We start from the raw sequence: 18,542 nt of genomic DNA, 5'->3' as shown, positions 1-18,542 counted from the left end.
TGACAGTGACTACGATATTAACCCTTTCACTACCATGGCAGTCACTTCATTATAATGCAGGTATCATTAAAAGATGATACATTCCGTTATAAAGTTATAAATTATCTTCTTGCTCATAAAACAGTTACATGTTATTTGCATTGCTATGAATAATTAATAGATTATCTGATGAGGCTTAGAAGCTGCATGTAGTACTGATGAGATTAAAAAGGAAAACATTAGTACTACTCTGCAGGATGATATTATTTCATTTGGCTGCGTTTTATCCTTAAATATAGCAGTTAAAAAATCGTTGCTTTTTTAGCTGCTCTTTATGTACACGGTATACCTTGCCTTTTAACGTCTTATTTCCTTTTTTTCATCATTTCCTATATCCTATTTTTTTATATACACTTTCTTTCATCATGTTTCTCCCTTTATTTTTTTTATATTTTTTTTTATCTATTTATTTATTTATTATTTTTTTTTTACCTGAAGACTTTGAACGTTTTGTTTACCCATAAGCAATATTTTCACAGACCACAGAAACAATTGACCGTATTCCTAAGAGAGTTCTTCATGTTCTAAAAGTAAAATTCTGTTCAAACTTCCAATAGAATCATGAAGACACCTTGAAATACCAAATAACTTTTACTACCGCCTGTTGAACATTAGAGATGGTGCGACGAAATGTGTAGGAATCCAGTCTTGAGCTCCAACAATACGCTCGCGTCTTGCATTCCCTTAATTGACACGTATTGGACGCCTTACGTTATTTTTTTCTAGCATCCTCCGCATTTCAGAATCACATTTAATCTCGGCGGATTGCTTCTATTATCAAAAACAGGAGAAAATCGCATTTGTTTACCCTAAAAGACATTTCCCATTTACCTGGCCGCGCTGCAAATCTCCACAGATATTCCTCATGGCTTACTCTGTCTTGCAGAGATAAATGAGTTTCCAATCTCGGGAGCTTTGGTGAATTTAGTAATGCAGTTATTCACACACCGCATTCACGTGATCATTATACACTGCAAACCACGCCGGTGCAAGAACAGAGCCTTCAAAGACGCCGGCGAGCATTGTTCCTCTCCAGGCTCCTCCATCACTGCGGCTCACTAGGTTCCTGGAGCGTCCCTCATGCTCTTATGTGTCGGTCAATAAGTGCGGTCAGTATTGTGCAACACGACGCAATGTGACTGTTACATCATCTCATAATCAAATGTCAGTAAAAGCCCGAGGGAAATGTTTAGAGACACGTTTAGTAATAACATTAACAAAGACACCAGCAAAAAGCAGAACTGTCCTCAAAATGTGGACACTGTTGTGAAATAAAGTCGCCGTCAGACTCATTAATATTCATGTTAAAACCATCATCACTAATGCGATTACTGCCTTGCGTCTAACCACTATTATTATTACTGCCGCAGTAATTATTATCATAAATGGTATTACGATATTATTAATGTACCATCATTATAATCATAGTTAATTACCAAAACGTTATTGCAATCGCTTATCATAATAACTTCATTACCACTTAACATCTACTATTAATTACTCCAATAGAATTAAGGCACACACAAATTCGAATTATTATCAGATATACGCTACCTTCATGCCTCGCTACGCAATCATTACACTTCATTAACGATTTTCGATGCTCCATGCACACGCCACAATATTATTATTATTATTATTATTATTATTATTATTATTATTATTATTATTATTATTATCATCAACATCATTATTGTTTATCATTGTTGTTGTTGTTCTTGTCGTTGTTGTTGTTGTTGGCAGCATCATCCTTGTTACAGGAATATGTATTATCATTATTATTATTTTTTTCCTCTTTTATCTATTCAATTTATTTCACTTATACTCTATTTTATTTCATTTTTTGCTGTTTTTCATTCGCCCTGAAATATTAATCTACCTGAGACTTTTATATATTCCCCGTCACCTGCTAGAAATATATGGACTGCAATGTTACAATAAATTTCATGCTACTCTTTTATATATACATTTAATTACTTTTTGTTAGCCTGGTGAAAAAGTCACTGGAAATGAATGAAAGATTGCGAAAGGAGAGAGAGAGAGAGAGAGAGAGAGAGAGAGAGAGAGAGAGAGAGAGAGAGAGAGAGAGAGAGAGAGAGAGAGAGAGAGAGAGAAAGGCAGATTTGGTCAGTTTACAAGGACATTTGAATAAAGATGTGTGTATGCCTGTGTGTGTGTGTGTGTGTGTGTGTGTGTGTGTGTGTGTGTGTGTGTGTGTGTGTACAGTGAGACTAATCCAGCTTGCCAAACCAAGAATCATTCATTAAAAGTGTTATTCTGGAAAGAGAATTTTCTTTTTCTCTACCCTCTCTCTCTCTCTCTCTCTCTCTCTCTCTCTCTCTCTCTCTCTCTCTCTCTCTCTCTCTCTCTCTCTCTCTCTCTCTCTCTCTCTCTCACACAAAGTAAAAAGCAATCTTTCACACATTTCAGAGATGACTTTAACACTTTCATCTCAAAAAGTAATTAAATGTAAATAGAAAAGGAAAGAATCTCCCAAAGGATCAAAATGTGCAGCTAGATAACACGAGTATCTCTCTCTCTCTCTCTCTCTCTCTCTCTCTCTCTCTCTCTCTCTCTCTCTCTCTCTCTCTCTCTCTCTCTCTCTCTCTCTGATATTCTTCTGTATCTTTCTATCCTCATATTTTTTCAACTTTCTTTAACATGGTATTTTATGTAACGTTTTATCTACAAGCTGATGGACACTGCAGAACCATCTCTCTCTCTTTCTCTCTCACTCTCTCTCTCTCTCTCTCTCTCTCTCTCTCTCTCTCTCTCTCTCTCTCTCTCTCTCTCTCTCTCTCTGGTATTCCTCCGCATTTCCTTTATGATCTTAGATTTTCGACTTTTTTTTTATTTGTTCGTGATATTTTAACATAATGTGGATAGATATTGCACGATCCTTTCTCTCTCTCTCTCTCTCTCTCTCTCTCTCTCTCTCTCTCTCTCTCTCTCTCTCTCTCTCTCTCTCTCTCTCTCATACAGGTGTGCAGTGCTACCAGGTGTTGCCGCCACACTGGAAAGAATAACTGAACCCAGATGTGTCATGGGACAGGTATTTGCCCTCACTAATTGCCCTCATTTACCTCTTTACCCGCAGGCAGCACGGGAAGGGCGAGGGAGAGTGGAAGAAAATTCGGAATGATAGCGAAAGAGGAGGGAACATCTACACTAAACTGATGCTCTTGGCTAAAATTTAACACCATTAGCTGCATTTTCAAGAGCGTAAGAAAATAAGGAAAGCTGCAAGAACCCGTTAAGTCTACACATGGCAGCCGATGTACTAAAATCTGTTCTAAAATGTAACAAGTGACGAATCATAAATAAATGTTTCATATGTTTCAAATTTATAAAACGTAGGTATTTCTACCGATCACCTCCCATATATAATCTTGTCCAATCTTCTTTTAAAGCTCTTAATAATTTCTGACTTATTGCATTTTTGAGTTTTTGATATTGAGTATTAAGGAACAAGTGATCTAATGAATTAAGTGGATTCATGGGCTTGTTTGAAAATTGTCGATAATGTTTACCTCTTTTCTATACGCAGACTCTGGACTCTCATGTTTCTGTGTTGTCTCTTACCTCCGACGTGAACTGTTTCAAAGGAAGAGTAACAACACGCCTAAAGAACTAGACTGATTGACTTTTCGGCTTTTCTCTCGTTTTTTTTTTTTTTTTTTAGAGTGTTATAAGCATACCATATTTTCATTTTTTTACTCATTTTTTTTATTTTTTGTAGTCTTGGCCTGCTTTCTTGGTATGTTAAAGAAAAATATTACATTTTCTTTTATTCCTTTTCAAATTTAATATAAAGGAAATATTATTAAACACTATCAAACAAAATAAACTAAAATAAACTGAGTAAACTTGAACATCTGAAAATAGTTTCATGCACATACCTGAAAATTACCACTAACACTTAAAACTTCCATTATTTATTATTTTCCAAAATATCCGCTATTCTAGGTACACAGGAATTACCAAGAAAACAAAATGCAATAAAACAAAACTTCCTTCAAGTCCGCATGAGGTTAAAAATTACATGCATAAAAAAATAAATAAATAAATAATGCGTGCAGTTATTCTGGTTACTTTACGAAATATTAAAGGATATGAAAATGAGGAGTTTTTATGTCCAGTTTTCTCCCCCAGTCAGAGCTTCCCACAGGTCTCACAGGGAATTAACAATTTTAAAAAAGTTAAAAAAAGAATGAAAAATACAAAAAAAATGTTGTTCGAGAGAGAATGTTAAGAAAGAAATATAAATGGCCGCACGTGAACAATATTATCGAAAACAGTAGCGATTATTATCATTATCACTCTTATTAATACTATTACTGCTCTCATTAATACAATATTTATTTAAACATATAAGGAAAAAAAGTTAGATTAAACGAAAACCGAGTAAAGATATATTAAGAAGAGACCTTAATAAATAAATAAATAAATAAATGTTAAATAAATAGATAAATAAATAGGCAAATAAATAAGTACATAACAAGACATAAATACAGGCAGAAAAGAGTAAATATAGGTTAACAGATGAAACGGAAACATAAAAAGGAAAAAGAAAATAACACGAAACACGTACAAACTCAACAAGACAAACAGAAAAACAAGAGATGATCCGGATGGTGTGAGAGAAAACGAAAAACAGAATCTGAAAGAATTAAAATAAAGAAGAGGGAAACAAGGAAGGGGAGACTGGGAAGAGAGAGAGAGAGAGAGAGAGAGAGAGAGAGAGAGAGAGAGAGAGAGAGAGAGAGAGAGAGAGAGAGAGAAATAAGATGAGCGGCTTGAAGTAAGAAAGGAAGGAAGAGTAAGGTTCTCCCAGGCCATAATTTACGAGGTAATTCTATCACCTCATGGATTAAGGAGGGAAGTTTGTCTCCTAGATTTACACAAAGGGATTTCTCTACCTTGCGTCGCTACGTGTTTCCCTCCACCCCTCCCTCCCTCCCTCCCTATCTTTTTATCTTCCTTTCCTCCTTTTTCTTATTTCTCTTTTGTCTTTCTTTTGTTCGGTTCCTTACTTCTTTCTGTTCTTCGTTCGTTGTTTTTTTTTTCTTTTTTCCACTTTTATTTACTCTCCTGCTGTCTGTTTTATCTTATTTTTGCTTTTTTCTTGACTTTTTTGTTTTTTCTTTCGCTTTCCGACTTTTCATCTCGGCCTATCATTCCCCCACCCTCCCTTGTCACTCGCATTTTCCGTCTATCATTCTGTCTTTTTTTTGTGTGTGTCAGCTACCAGGTGGTCCTTCCCTCCCTCTCTCTCTCTCTCTCTCTCTCTCTCTCTCTCTCTCTCTCTCTCTCTCTCTCTCTCTCTCTCTCTCTCTCTCTCTCTAGCAGCTCTACCGGTGCGAATGAACACGCGTAAAGTAATTAAATATTTTACTCTCCCAACAAGTCTCCTTCACGTGTTTAATTGCTGTGTTGTGTTTCCCTTAAGTGTTATTGCGTGTCTTCGTGCTTTCTTCTAAGTACACTACGTACTCTGGATGGCCTGGATGGTGGTGGGGATGGTCTGGATGGCTTCCCTTGCTCGTCAGTGGAATGCCTGATACATACACACACACACACACACACACACACACACACACACACACACACACACTTACACTCTCTCTCTCTCTCTCTCTCTCTCTCTCTCTCTCTCTCTCTCTCTCTCTCTCTCTCTCTCTCTCTCTCTCTCTCTCTCTCATGATTTTCAGCGTATTGCAGATGGTAATGGACAGCGAAAGAGGAGGAGGAGGAGGAGGAGGAGGAGGAGGAGGAGGAGGAGGAGGAGGAGGAGGAGGAGGAGGAGGAGGAGGAAGAGAAGGAGAAGGAGAAGAAAAGAAAGAAAAAGAGGAAAACGAAAAAGAACAACAGCAGCAACAACAACAACAACAACAACAACAATAAAAAGTTTACAAGACACAAAACTATACCAATAACATTACCACCACCACCACCACAACAACAACAACAACAACAGCAGCAGCAGCAGCAGCAGCAAACACTAGTGAAAACAGAGAAGCTAAAATCAAGATAACCTCCCTTGGTGCAAAGCCAGATCAGACTAATTATCTTAAGTATTCTTTCAACACGATGAAGAAAAATGTGAAGGCACTCTCCTGACCCTACTTTTTCCCTCTCTTCCCTCAACATCGATAGAGAGAGAGAGAGAGAGAGAGAGAGAGAGAGAGAGAGAGAGAGAGAGAGAGAGAGAGAGAGAGAGAGAGAGAGAGAGAGAGACGCGGGGCTGGAGGAAGGATGAGATTGAGGTGGAAGACGAGAGGCCAAAGGGCTGAAAAGATGGAGAGACGAGGACGAGGAAGAGGAACAGGAGGAAGAGAAGAAGGAATATATATAAATGAAAAGCAGACAGAAGGAAAACAGAAAGAAGGTTCTAGGAAGGAGAGAGAGAGAGAGATTAGAGAAAGAAGATAAAATGAGAAAGAGAGAAGAATAGAACAGACAGGCGGAAAACAAAGTTCAAGGAAGAAGGAGATGAAGATGAGAAGAGAAAGAGAGAAACAAACTGAAGACAAGAGGAAAACAGAAGCACAATTCAAAGAAGAAAGTCGAAATCAGAAAAGAAAAGAAAGAGGGAAACAGAGAGAAGGGTAGAAGAACAGATACCAGGAAAGCAAAGTCCAAGGAAGGAGGTGAAGATCAGAAAAAGAAGAGAAAGAGGGAGAACAGAGAGAAGGAGAGAGAAGAAACAGAGGAATATTAAGAGAAGGAAGAGAAGAAATAAGAAGAGGTCAAAAGAGGAGGCAAAAGAGGTGAAGCCATGAAGCAAGAAAAGGAAGAGGAGGGAGAAGAAAATGGGAAGAAGGGAGAAACAGAGGGAAAAGAAGGCGGTGGAGAGAGAAAGTAAGAAGGATAGGAAAAAAAGAACCAGAGAGAAAGATGAGCACAGAAAACCCAGGGAGAAAAAGAAGAGAAGACCAGCCCGAAGAAGGAGGAAGAGAAGAGATCAGAGAAGGAGAAAGTTAGAGAGAAATAAGAAAAAAACACGAGAAGACGAGAGATAGGAGAAGGCATAGGACGCTAAAGTAATAGGAGGAGGAGAAGGATAAGGAGCAATAGGAGAAGGAGGAGGAGGATGCCAGTGAAGAGGCGAACGGTCAGTGTCCTTTGAAAAGCATCATGAGGAGAGGCAGCAGATTATACCAGGGCAGAAGGGTCTGTCGCTGGGGCCTTGTGTCATTGATTAACAGTGAGTTAGTGCAAGGCGGCAGGCAGGTAAAGGGAGGCATGGAGCGAAGGGGACAGCGAGGGGCGAAACGTGAAGGGTTGAGAGAGGAAGGGAGGTGAGGAGGAGTTAACGAAGGGGGTGAAGTAAGGTATATATTTAGTAGGTAATGGAGAGAGAAACGGTAGAGAGAGAGGAGAGAAATGGGAGGAAAACAGAAATGATAGTGAAAGACAGTAGAAAAGTAACGAAGGAAAGTGATGGAAGACAGGCAAGAGGAGAAAGGAAGGGATAAGGAGGAGGAAGAGACAGAAATTAAAGGAAGGAAGGAAAGCCAAAGTGGTAGAGAAGAGAAGAGAAGAGAAAAGTGTGTGTGTGTGTGTGTGTGTGTGTGTGTGTGTGTGTGTGTGTGTGTGTGAAGGGGTAGGGGTGCGATAAGGAAAGAGGGGGGTGGAAGGGAAATGCAGATAGCAGAGGGAGGAGCAAGAGGAACGAGGGACGAGGAGGAATGGAGGGAAGGAGGGAAGGAGGGAAGGAGGGAAGGAGAGGAGGGAGGAGTGAGAGGAATTCGGAAAATGTTGAACCCCACGCAGTGAAAGGGCGACACAGCATCCCTTTCTGAAGTGACGTGTGTGTGTGTGTGTGTGTGTGTGTGTGTGTGTGTGTGTGTGTGTGTGTGTGTGTGTGTGTGTGTGTGTGTGTGTGTGTGTGTGTGTGTGTGTGTGTGTGTGTGTGTGTGTGTGTGTGTGTGTGTGTGTGTGTGTAAAAGCGGGTGTAAAAGCGGGTGCAAAAGTGAGTGTGCATGGGTCTTTATGGTGTGTGTGTGTGTGTGTGTGTGTGTGTGTGTGTGTGTGTGTGTGTGTGTGTGTGTGTGTGTGTGTGTGTGTGTGTGTGTGTGTGTGTGTGTTCGTGTAAACTCACAAATATATGCGCGTTTAGCCAAAAGTGGTATTTAGGACGACGTGTGTGTGTGTGTGTGTGTGTGTGTGTGTGTGTGTGTGTGTGTGTGTGTGTGTGTGTGTGTGTGTCCACGTGCGTAGAGTTACATGTACATAAAGGCTGTTTTCTCCCATACACACACACACATACACACACACACATACACACACACACACACACACACACAGAGTAATTAAGGCAGAGGGTAGGAATAGTTTAGACAAGTTAAAGGAAGGAACAAGGGAAGGACAGAGAGAGAGAGAGAGAGAGAGAGAGAGAGAGAGAGAGAGAGAGAGAGAGAGAGAGAGAGAGAGAGAGAGAGAGAGAGAGAGAGAGAGAAACTAACAATGATGGAGGGAAGGGATAGTGTAGCGTGGTGTATAAACTTCCCGAAAAACTTGCTGAAGGAGATAAAAGAAGGATGGAAGAGGAGGAGGAGGAGGAGGAGGTGGAGGAGGGAAGAAGGACAAACATACGTACAAACCTGATGGAGGAGGATTATGTCTCAAGGAGGGAGGCGTGACGTGGAATAATTGAGGGAGGGACACACTTCAGATAGAGAGAGAGAGAGAGAGAGAGAGAGAGAGAGAGAGAGAGAGAGAGAGAGAGAGAGAGAGAGAGAGAGAGAGAGAGAGAGAGAGAGAGAGAGTTTTGCAGAGTGCAGCACACCAACCTAAGAGCTCCATCCATCTTTCCTCCGGCACCATTCCTTCATTCTAGTCATCTCCTCCTCCTCCTCCTCCTCCTCCTCCTCCTCCTCCTCGTTTACCTCCACTTCTTTCTCCTTAATCATCCTCCTTCTCTTCTTATTGTTTTCTTCTCTTACTCTTATTTTTTTCTATCTCCTCATCCTCTTTTCCCTTTTCTGCATTCTCTCTTCCTTACCATTATCATTCTTTCTTCCATACCTTGCTCCACCTCCTCTTCCTCCTCCTCTTCTTCGTGTTTCTTTTCCTCTTCCCCCTCCTTCTCCTCCTCTTCATGTTTTCCTTCTCCTGTTTCTCAACTTCCCATAACTTCCTTTTTTCCTTTCAAGGATTTTCCTATACCTCCTTGCTTCCCTTTTTCTCCTCCTCCTCCTCCTCCTCTTTTTCCTCCTCCCATTCTCGTCTGAACTTGTGAGGAGAAAACGGGGCTGCTTTTCTTTACAATTATGGAAAAAAAACGTGGAAGAATACAAAGATGAAGGAAAAAGAAAGGAAAAGAGGAAAAGGAGGGGAAAAAAAGGAAAAAAAATCACACTGCCGGCTATTGGACTGCCTCTTTCCTCCTTCCTCTTTGCCCTCACCTGACCTCCTCTTCCCCTTCACGACCTCACTTCCTCATCTTGCCTTCCCCTCCCCTCCCTTCTTCAATTCCCTTCGAGCACTGACCAACTCACCTTCCCTTCACTTATAGCAGGAAGGGAAACTGGTACTCTCTCTCTCTCTCTCTCTCTCTCTCTCTCTCTCTCTCTCTCTCTCTCTCTCTCTCTCTCTCTCTCTCTCACACACACACACACACAAACGCACACGACACTGAGTTATTTCCTTTTCCTCCTCCTCCTCCTCTTCATTCTCCTCTTCCTTCTCGTCTTCCTTCTTCTTTCATTCCTTACACTCCTAATTCATCTCTCTCTCTCTCTCTCTCTCTCTCTCTCTCTCTCTCTCTCTCTCTCTCTCTCTCTCTCTCTCTCTCTCTCTCTCTCTCTCTCTCTCTCTCTCACGTCAATTTCAAGTGCAGACGACACGTAACTTCTGAAGGGGAAAAAAGTGAGGGGGAGAAAACTGGAATTGAATTTGAATTGATTAAGTTATGGGGGACCGCAACAACGAGTGAAGGAGATAGAGAGTGCAGGGGAGAGTCAGGGAAGGAAGCTGTGTGGAGGGAGGGAGATAAGGGAGAAATAAAGGAGAAAACGAGAGTAAAGGAGTGCATGAAAGTGGGGCAGAAAAGCAAAGAGAAGAGGATGAAAGGAAGAAAGGAATGTTGGATTGAAGGATAGATGGAAAGAATTGAAGGACAGAAGGAAGGAAGGATGGAAGGAAGGAATGGTGAATGGATAGATAGACAGGAAAGAAGGAATGAAGGACGGAAAGAAGGAAGAAAGGAATGATGGTAGGAAGGAAGGGAAAAAGAGCGAAACTGACTAACTACCTAACCGACCAATCAACTAGCAAAGTAAAAAGCCAAAGATCAAATAAAAAAATAAACAAGGAAATAACAGACACAAAGAAAACAAAAGGAAAGAGCTGGAGGAAAGTAGGATTGAAGGAATGCAAAAACTGAAGGAAAGACGAAAGGAAAAAGGGGAAAAAGTCAAGAATGCAAGAGAAGGAAAGAAGGAAGACTGGTATTAAGAGAGAAGAAACGGCAGGAAAGGAAGAAAAGAACAGTAAAGAAGAAAAATGAAGAGAACGGAAATATAAGAGGAAAGCAAGGACGAAGAAAGGAAGGAAGGAAGGAAGGAAGGAAGGAGAGAGGGAGGGAAGGGTAAGAGTGGTGTATGAGGCAACAAAGAAAATGCAAAGGAAGAGAAAATGGAAAAGGAGAAATACTGAGATGAAAGAGAAACGAAAAACGATGTATAATATTACGAAACTATGGAATCTCTCTCTCTCTCTCTCTCTCTCTCTCTCTCTCTCTCTCTCTCTCTCTCTCTCTCTCTCTCTCTCTCTCTCTCTCTCTCTCTCTCTCTCTATTCTCTTCAAATTCCAAAGTATCGTGCACTCCCATCTATTTCTGTCCTTCGTTCCCTTTCTCCCCCTCCTTCTCTTCCTCTGCCTCCTCCGCTGCTAATTTTTTCTCTCTCCCTCTCTTCCTTCCCTCTCTATGCACAGCCAGGTAGTGTTGCGGCAAAGAAAGTGAATAAAATAGGAAAAGAGAAAAAACAGGAAAAATTAAGACACAAACACATTAATTTTACCCCTAATGAGCGAGCGAGCGAGCGAGAGAGAGAGAGAGAGAGAGAGAGAGAGAGAGAGAGAGAGAGAGAGAGAGAGAGAGAGAGAGAGAGAGAGAGAGAGAATGTGTGATGATGTGGAATAAAGAAGATTAACGAAAATCAGGTTAATATTCCGCAACACACACACACACACACACACACACACACACACACACACACACACACACACACACACACACACACTCGTGGAGCAATGACAGTGAAAAGGGAGATAATTTTCTTTTCACTGAGCGTTAATTGCAAAAGAAAAAAAAATATTACATAGAAATAAAAAGTAAATATATAAATTGTCGGCTTTTATGTCCACCATTTATCATTCTTCTTTTTTATTTATTTTTATACGCAGTTGCAAAATGAATGTGTAAATAAAAAATATGGTGAAACTACAATAAAGTCGAACATTCATACAACAAATCTCTCTCTCTCTCTCTCTCTCTCTCTCTCTCTCTCTCTCTCTCTCTCTCTCTCTCTCTCTCTCTCTCTCTCTCTCTCTCTCTCTCTCTCTCTGTATATTTGTTTGTTTGTTATACTGGTGTGTACATGTCATCGTGCAGTGTAATTTGAATGAGAGAGAGAGAGAGAGAGAGAGAGAGAGAGAGAGAGAGAGAGAGAGAGAGAGAGAGAGAGAGAGAGAGAGAGAGAGAGAGAGAGAGACGCTTAGCACCAAACAACCAACCACTTTGTAAGAAGGCATCTGGAAATCTGGAAGCAATAAGAAATTTCAAGAGGAAAGAGGAGGAAAGAGAAGCAGCAAGAGTTGGTTTACGAAGAAGGAAATGAGAGAAACCGAATGGAAGAACAGGAAAATGATGCAAGGAAAGAAAAGGAAATGGGAAATGAAACAACGATATAGAAGAAAGAGTAGGAAGGAAAGGAGGAGGAGGAGGAGGAGGAGGAGGAGGAGGAGGAGGAGGAAAATAAAGGCACTGGAAAGAGAGAGAGAGAGAGAGAGAGAGAGAGAGAGAGAGAGAGAGAGAGAGAGAGAGAGAGAGAGAGAGAGAGAGAGAGAGAGAGGCATAATACTGTAACTGATCGAGCTATAATAATAATATAATAATAATAATAATAATAATAATAATAATAATAATAATAATAATAATAATAATAATAATAATAATTCAGCAGACCCATCCATCTCCCTAGGATGAATTACAGTCACAAATAACACATATATAAAGGGGAAAAATAAGGTTTAGTAATAATGAACAATATTTTGTGTAATCTGTCCCTCTCTTTTCACAACCATGAAAACAAGAATGAGAAGAATAGGAAAATATAATCACTAAGAAGACGGACATGAAGTGAATAACAGAAAGAATAACAAGGAAGAGAGAAATAAGAAAAAAATAAATACTAAGAAGGAAGAGATGTAACAAATAAAAGAAATAATCGTGAAAACAAGGAAGAGAGAAACAGAAAAAAAGTAATCGCTTAAAAGAAGGAGACGCAATAAATGAAAGAATCATGAAAAGAAGGAAGAAAGAGATTGGAGGAAAAATTTATCACCAAGAATAAAAGGAATAATAACAAGAAGAAAAGAAATTGGAAAAAAATACTAAATAGACCTAGATGTAGTAAATAAAAGGAATAATCATGAAAAAAAGAAAAACAAGAGAAATAACAACTAAGAAGGAAAATATGTAAATAAAAAAAACAATAATAAAAAACGAAAAACGAAAAAGAAATTAAGAAAGTGATACATAATAAGGAAAACACAATGTAATACTTAATAACAGTGCTAGCAATAAAAACAACACTAATAATAATAATAATCTTTTACCTGCCCTGCTTTTCACCTGTTCTAGATTCAGCTGTCCCCACCTGTGCTTCTTTTAACAAGACAATTCCCCTGACAGGTGGCATACAGAGAAGAAATAGAACAGGTGTTATCAGCAGCATATCAACATTTCTCCCACCCTTCTCTCTGCTGCACAGCGCCGAGAGGAAAAATGGTGCAAAATTTGAACGTAACGTCGCAAAAAACAGGTGACAAAAAGAAAAAAAGAAAAGCGCAATTGTAAAATATAAAAAACACGACTACACCTTCATTTCACTTTCCATTATACGTAAGGGGGAGTTTGTGAAAGTGATAAGACAAGGATGAGAAGGGATAGAGCATGTGGGTAAAGAATAACGAGGAAAGAAGACTAAATTCAACCAGAATGTGTGATATGAGAACACGCAGATGTTAAGGGAGACGAAAAGAGAAAGGAAAAAGAAAAGAGAAAAACTGAGATGGAGGAGAAGGAAGAAGAAAAGGACAAGGATGAGAAAGCAAGAGAGATGAGAACACACAAATATGGAATGACGTGGGGGGAGGAGGAGGAAGAGGAAGAGGAGGAGGAGGAGGAAGAGGAGGAGGAGGAGGAGGAGGAGGAGGAGGAGGAGGAGGAGGAGGACAAGGAGGAGAAAGAATATGAAAGCAAGAGAGACGTGAGCATGCAAATAGAGGTAAACATAGAATGAGGTGTGAAGAAAAATAAGAGAAAAAAGTTAAAAAGTGGAAAAGGAGGAGGAGGAAGAAGCGGACAAGGAGGAGAAAGAAGTAGTCTCCTGCTTGTTCTCAAATTCCCTCCCGTCAAGTCATAACTTTGCCTCGTAACTTGAGGACACCTGACCTTCTCCTCCTCCCCCTCCTCCTCCACCTCCCCCTCTTCCTCCTGCAGTAAAGTGACCCGAAACTTCGAACTCTAAGAAGACAACAAACTTTCTAGGGCTTCACCTGACGCTTACCGTTAACTTTACACTCTTCCCTCGGCAGATTATTCAAGCCACTCACCAAGATATCATATGTGTCTAATCCTCCACAATGATCATTATTATACAGTACATCCTCCTATCAGAACTTTTCAGGGGAAGATGATCCGACCGAGGTATTTTGAGACCCTCCCGGAACTCATTACGGCTATTTTTAAAGGCTACAGAGGTGATTAGTAGGGTTTTCATGCGTTTTCTTTCCACTGATGGTGCAGATTGTTGAGTACGTGTTAAACTGTTACTGGAGTTATGGAAACATCGCTAAAATCTCCAGTGACTACCATGGAAGACGTGTTAATTAACCCTTTCACTGCGACACAAACCAATCAACAGCACCAGAAGCAATGCATGAAATCTTTAAAGACACCTACAAGAAAGTTAGGGATGAAAATGAATAGATTTTGCAATTTCTACCCAGTTTAAAGATTGAAGGTGGCTATGGAACAAGTAAAGATGTCTCAGAGTGTACAATAATCAAGGAAAGATGAACCAAATAACAATCAAAGGGTTAGATGAGGGGAAGTGATAAAATGTGAGAGTAGATAATATATCGACTATCTGCGCGCACACACACACACACACACACGTTCTCCTCATACACCATAACGCATCCGCCTGCCTCTTCCATTTCCACGTGTCTTTGATCTGCGATTGGATTCCCTTCAGCTACAAGTCAGGAACAGGAAGCATCAACCAGAATTTCCGATGATGACTGACAGCTCACCCCTTACCCCTTCCCCTTCCTCCTTTTCCCTCCCTGCTCGATATTTCATTAGGAGGTCATCCCTTACTGCGGCTGACAGTGAAATATACACTAAATCTTTTCTCAATTTATGTTGTTTCTTTCCCCGCCGCTCGAGCGTATATTTAGTGTGGGAATCTTGTGGATTTATTTTTTCGCTTAAGTTCCGTCGATGGGTGGATGCGTGCCTTAATGCGTACCTACACACACACACACACACACACACACACACACACACACACACACACACACACACACACACACTTGCATGAGAAGGTGGAAAACTATCAAAGCATTGGATGAAATTGACTAGCAAGATTAAATGGAGACACACCACCCACCACCCACCGCCCACACCACTCAAGCTCGACCCTCCTCACCCCGCCACCGCCCACCCTGCCGCCGCCCGCTCGCCACTCCACGCTCCCCTTCCCTGCACCGCCACCACCCATCCCTGGCCGGTGCGCCTTCCTTACCCCAACACAAGGGACCCCCATGGATGCCCGGTGCCCCCTCCCCCACCAGGCGCGCCTCCCACACGGCCAGTTTTGTTAATACAGGAAAACTCGCATCACCGGCTGGAGTCACAAAAATATGAGCACACGCGTAAAAAATCTTGCTAATTATAATATCTTTTTTCCCCTCAGTGTTCCGAAGCAGAGTACTACATTTCCGCCTGATTGCACGTAAACCACCTTTTTTTTTCTGACCAACGCAAGCTTTTTCTTTTTAAGGCGAAATATAATTTTTTCTCTTAATCGACATAACAGGAATTTGCAAATCAGTTATCTGTAAAATTTGTCAGGGATGAAATTTACTTTATAGGAATTCCGCCACAGCCACCGCTCCTTTCGACGCCACCGAGCCGCCGCCCACGCCAGCAGCCAGGAACCTCTGCTTCGCGACCTTCACCGCCCCGCCGTGGCCTCCTGCCTCCTGCCTCCTGTCTCCACATCCCCTCTTCCTTGCATTCTTTATACTTCCCACTTTTCAGCTCCGTATCTTGCAGGTTTTTTCACCTTTAACTGTCCCCATTGTCTCCTAGAATATCTAATCTTTCCTTGCAGTTTATAAAAATAGAGAAGCATGATGGTTGTTATAGCCACAGTATAACAACCAAGTTATAATTAATAAGGTGCGAGCGTGTGGCCTCAGTAAACACAACCACTAGGTAAATACTTTAAAGCACTTCGTACTGCCGCATTATCATTATTTCTACAAACTCTTTTACATACATTAGCCTCACCCGAGCCCCTCTTTGCATAAATAAATAACGCGCGCCCTTCCTGTGCTCATATTCTTTCCACACGAGACACTTGCCAGGGGTCTACCAACAATCCTTTTGCCACCACCACTCACACACTTGACAGCGCCGCTCTCATCCCCTTCCTTCTCTCCACCACGCCTCAAGAGATCCCCTGCATGTCCTTCGCATTCCCTTCAAAACCCTCCACACCCCTTCCCCTCCGCCTCCTCCTCCTCCTCCTCCTCCGCGTCGCTACCCTACCTCAACCCTTCCCTCTCTGTCCTTCATGAGTCCTTCGCAAAGTCTCAAGTTGATATAAGAAGCCGCGCGCTCCGAAATAGAATCGCCGCTCCAGGCCCCGTAAAGTATCAGCAAAAATTCAAGAAAAAGTTTGACCGCAGAATTTCGCCGAGTCTCGAACTTCAATCAGCTTGTCCCTCCGCTCTCCAATAGATCAAATGTCTGTGGTCTGATCCTCCAGCTGTACGGCGCTTCAGGCTCGCCAATTACAGTGTCCAATCTTGTCATCTCTCCGCCCTGTCTGTCACGCTCCTCGAATTATTCACTACTCCTTACTTTCCCGGGATGCAAGGGTGCCTGAGTGGGCGAGACGAACGTGACGTATTATTTGCCTGTCGATATCAATCCTGCCGCTGTGTGATAGATTTATGGCTGCTGCTGGCGTGGTCGTGTGGGTGGTAGTGGTGGTGGTGGTGATGGTGGTGGTGGTGGTGGTGGTGGTGATGGTGGTGGTGGTGCAAAGATGTTGGTGGAGTTAGTAAATAGCAATAGTAGGTAGGAGTTTTGCCAGTAGTAGTAGTAGTAGTAGTAGTAGTAGTAGTAGTAGTAGTAGTAGTAGCAGTAGTAGTAGTTTAGTAGTAGTAGTAGTAGTAGTAGTAGTAGTAGTAGTAGTAGTAGTAGTAGTAGTAGTAGTAGTAGTAGCAGCAGCAGCAGCAGCAGCAGCAGCAGCAGCAGTAGAAATAGTAATGACGGTGGTAGTGGTGGTGATGGTAGTGGTTGCTTACTAGTAGTAGTAGTAGTAGTAGTAGTAGTAGTAGTAGTAGTAGTAGTAGTAGTAGTAGTAGTTATAGCAGCAGCAGCAGCAGTAGAAGTAGTAATGAAAGTGGTAGTGGTGGTGATGGTAGTGCTTACCAGTAGTAGTAGTAGTAGTAGTAGTAGTAGTAGTAGTAGTAGTAGTAGTAGTAGTAGCAGTAGAAGTAGCAGTAGTAGTAGTAGTAGTAGCAGCAGCAGTAGAAGCAGTAATGACGGTGGTGGTGGTGGTGGTAGTAGATGCTTACCAGTAGTAGTAGTATTAGTATTAGTAGTAGTAGTAGTAGTAGTAGTAGTAGTAGTAGTAGCAGTAGAAGTAGCAGTAGAAGTAGCAGTAGAAGTAGCAGCAGAATCAGCAGCAGCAGTAGTATGGTGGTGGTAATGATGATGATGGTGATTTCAGTAACAGTATCAGAGGATGGAGTCAGCAATGTGTGGATAAACAAGAAAACTGAGAATAAGGTGCGAGTTAAACTGAATCTTGACCATTTAATCCCACTATCCTTACAGCAGTTACTTCCCTGTTTGCAATGGCCAAACCTCGGCGCTGGAGAGTTAAAAACAAGAATGGAGGAGGAGGAAGAGGAGGAGGAGGTGCGTGTCTGTGGGGACCTAGAAATTTATGCTCGAAGAATTCCACAAGATCGCCAAAAAGAGTGTTTTCTTGAAGCTAAATCTATTTACCGGTTTGGCGTGGCACTCGGAGACTCGCCGTGCTGCCGCGAGGAGGGAGGCGTGTCGAGGGAAGGTGTGAGCTGCGAGGTACTTGTGCTGGAGGAGGAGGCGAGGAGACAAACACAAGGAAAATTTAACGATTCCACTGATAATGTATATCCTCGCCTTCCTGTCATTTATACCATGTGTGTGTGTGTGTGTGTGTGTGTGTGTATGGTGTGGTGTGGTGTGTGTGTGTTTATATATCAGCAGATCCCGTAAGAGAGGTTTATCCCCGAATGCACAGCAGGAATAGCTTGTTGCGGGGCGAGCACATCTATTCTAAGTCCTGCCGATACCCGGCTGTGTGAAGTCCAATGTCACTCTTTTGTGCACGACATGAGTGGCTCTCAGAGTCATGAGTAAGCAGTGCCATGCAGATGAGTCACAGCACGCGGCGACAGGCGAATAAAGGTCAGGGATTAATGAGACACAAAGGCCTGTCCTCCTCTCCACCGCGCCAGCACGTAACCACTCCACATTACTCCTTTCCGGCAATCACGTAATGGCGGCGGGAGGTTGATGCACTCACCCATCCACACAGATCCTCTCACACACTCTCTTCCCGCCAACAAATCCCTCCCTCGACAGCCCAAACACGTTAAGGGCTCACAACACTTACCACCGCCTGCATCGTCGCGCCGCCTCCGCCCTTCGTCACCAATAACGCAACACAAATATCAATTACAACTTGACACTTCCCGCTCGTCACCCGTGGCGGCTTGAGTGACTTGCGACGGCCTAGGGGCAGGCGAGGTTTGATGAAGACGGTCACGGGCCTATCACGTGATCACACTCAGCGCTGATTGGCTGCCTGTCTCTGCTTCACGGAGTATCGCCTCCCGGGGCTGACGGCTGACGCTGTATGATAATCTAATTTGTGTATTGGTACTCGTTCCTCTATGATCCTTCACCGTGATTCCAATTT

General features: G+C 42.0%; 1 protein-coding gene across 11 annotated transcripts in view; it reads right to left on the bottom strand.

The window, feature by feature from the left end:
• LOC135115862 (probable G-protein coupled receptor 45) overlaps window positions 1-18,542 on the bottom strand; it is a 313,244-nt gene extending 294,702 nt beyond the window's left edge. For 8 of the 11 annotated variants that reach the window (XM_064032905.1, XM_064032907.1, XM_064032904.1 and 5 more), the window contains exon 1: window positions 18,237-18,542. The gene's annotated coding sequence lies outside the window, so the exon portion shown is untranslated. The remainder of the gene's footprint in view (window positions 1-18,236) is intronic. The other 3 variants (XM_064032920.1, XM_064032925.1, XM_064032924.1) reach the window with 1 other exon arrangement.

The sequence above is a fragment of the Scylla paramamosain genome, chromosome 30, assembly GCF_035594125.1.
Source record: "Scylla paramamosain isolate STU-SP2022 chromosome 30, ASM3559412v1, whole genome shotgun sequence".
Classification (NCBI taxonomy): Eukaryota; Metazoa; Arthropoda; class Malacostraca; order Decapoda; family Portunidae; genus Scylla; species Scylla paramamosain.
This window is presented reverse-complemented; position numbering and strand designations above follow the sequence as displayed.